Here is a 2,517-nt window from a genome sequence, read left to right as displayed (position 1 = left end):
GAGCTTCATATTATGAGCTGTTCCTTCCAACCCTCATCTCTTTTATCTCTGGGCATTATTACAATAATGTCTTTTTTAACCCATAGATGAGTGAGAATACTCTGTGTTTATCTCTATCCTTCTGACTTATTTCATGCAGCTTAATAGTTTCCATGTAAATCCATATATAAGAAAATTGCATGACTTCATCTCTCCTGATGGCTGCATAATATTCCATTGTGTATATGTACCACAGTTTCTTTAGCCATTCATCTGTTAAAAGGCATCTTCGGTTCTTGCTTCGGCAGCACATATACTAAAATTGGAACGATACAGAGAAGATTAGCAAGGATGACATGCAAATTCGTGAAGCATTCCATATTAAAAAAAAGGCATCTTGGGGCTGGAGAGATAGCATGGACGTAAGGTGTTTGCCTTTCATGCTGAAGGACAGTGGTTCGAATCCCGGCATCCCATATGGTCCCCTGTGCCTGCCAGGGGCGATTTCTGAGCATGGAGCCAGGAGGAACCCCTGAGCACTGCCGGGTGTGACTCACAAACAAACAAACAAAAAAAGACATCTTGGTTGTTTCCAGATTTTGGCTATTGGAAATAGTGCTGCCATTAATATAGGTGTGAGGCCAAATCCAAATGGATTAAAGAACTTTTATCAGACCTGAAATCATAAGATATATAGACTAACATAAAACACTCAATGACATTGAGACTAAAGGCATCTTCAAGGAGAAAACAGCACTCTAACAAGTGGAAGCAGAGATAAACAGATGGTACTATATTAAGCTGAGAAGCTTCTCAAAGGAAATAGTGACTAGGATACAAAAGCCACTTACAGAATGGGAGAAATTATTCACCCAAGACCCATCAGATAAGGGGCTAATATCTAAGATATACCAGGTACTGACAGAACTTAACAAGGAAAAAACATCTAACCCTGTCAATAAATGGGGAGAAGAAATGAACAATTTCTCAAAGAAGAACTACAAGTGGCTAAAAGGCACATGAAAAAAAATGTTCCACATCACTAATCATCAGGGAGATGCAAATCAAAACAACAGTGACGTACCATCACACTCCAGAGACTGGCACACATCACAAAGAACAAAAACAATCAGTGTTGGTAGGGATGTGGAGAGAAAGGAACTCTCATTCATTACTGGTGGAAATGCTGTCTAGTCCAGTCTTTATGGAAAACAATATGGAGATTCCTCAAAAAACTGGAAATTGAGCTCCCATATGATCCAGCTATACCACTCCTAGGGATATACCCTAGGAACTCATTTGTGATTTTTTTTAAATCAACAAAAATAAAGACCATGTAACAAGGCCATAGCAAACATCATACTGATGAAAAACATTACATCAGTGGTTAAGGGGCTGGGAGATAGGTCAAAGGACTGGTATGCATATGTGAGGCCCTGGGTTCGATCCCCAGCAGTGCATGGTCCCTCCTCTAACTAATGCCAGGAGTAGCCCACAAAAATAATCCACTTTAAGACAAGAATGTCCACTATCACTACAAAGCAACATAGTATTAGAAGTCCTAGTCAGATTAATTAGACAAAGGGAAATACTAAGAATGCAATTAGAAAAGTTAAAAGATTTTCACTTTTCTGCCTATGATATAATACACATAGAAAATCCCAAAAATCAGGGTTTAGTGATAGTACAGCAGGTAGGGTATTTGCCTTGCATGTAGCTGCTCCAAATTCCATCTTTAGCACCCTAAATGGTCCCACATACCCATCAGGAATGATCTTTAACTACCTAAGTTGTGGACCTAAGACAACAACAGCATCAAAGAAAATACCAAAGAATTCACTAAAAAGTTGTTAGAAATCGTCACCACTGAGCATAGTCAAGTGACAACCTACGAATACACAAAATGATGTCTACACATAACGAATTATTAGACGTTAAAAAACAGGAGACAATCTGAGTCAAAAAGCATGGCAAGAATTAGAGGGTCCACAGATAAATTTCAGTGGGAAAGCATTTGCCAAACAGGTGAGGCCTTGAGTTAGGTTCTCAATGTCACATGTTTTGACCAAATACAGCTAGGTGTGGCCCAGATGTAAGCAAAAAGGATTTATTACATGGGACCAGAGAGATAAGAAAGAGCTAAAGGTTTTGCTTTGTACACAGCCCAAACCCATTTTGATCCCCTGCCTGTATTAACACAGAAGTTGCCAACACAATACCTCCCAAAACAGAAATAAGTGAAAGTTTATTAGAGCTCACTTCGGCAGCACATATACTAAAATTGGAAGGATACAGAGAAGATTAGCATGGCCCCTGTGCAAGAAAGTTTATTAGACTCAGTTCTGAGGACCCCTCCCAAGCCAAAGAGACTCAGAGCTGTGAGTTTTTTCATAAAAGCATCACTGACTCTTCCTTACACAGGCTGGGGGAGACAAGTCCACATTCCTACCTTATCTAAGGCGAAGCAGATGTGCAGAAGCAAAAATTGGTGGTTAGAGCATCCTGACAAGCTTGTGGCAGGCAGCATGTTTTCTTCTA

At 39.8% G+C, this 2,517-nt stretch overlaps 2 pseudogenes; both read left to right on the top strand.

The window, feature by feature from the left end:
• The first annotated feature begins 271 nt into the window (after positions 1-271).
• Positions 272-365, top strand: LOC126000398 (uncharacterized; annotated as a pseudogene).
• Positions 366-2,230: 1,865 nt separating this feature from the next.
• LOC125999582 (uncharacterized) lies at positions 2,231-2,305 on the top strand (annotated as a pseudogene).
• Positions 2,306-2,517: the final 212 nt, after the last annotated feature.

Source organism: Suncus etruscus, chromosome X, assembly GCF_024139225.1.
Source record: "Suncus etruscus isolate mSunEtr1 chromosome X, mSunEtr1.pri.cur, whole genome shotgun sequence".
Lineage (NCBI taxonomy): Eukaryota > Metazoa > Chordata > Mammalia > Eulipotyphla > Soricidae > Suncus > Suncus etruscus.
Note: the sequence above shows the minus strand (reverse complement) of the source record. Positions and strands in the feature narration are given on the sequence as shown.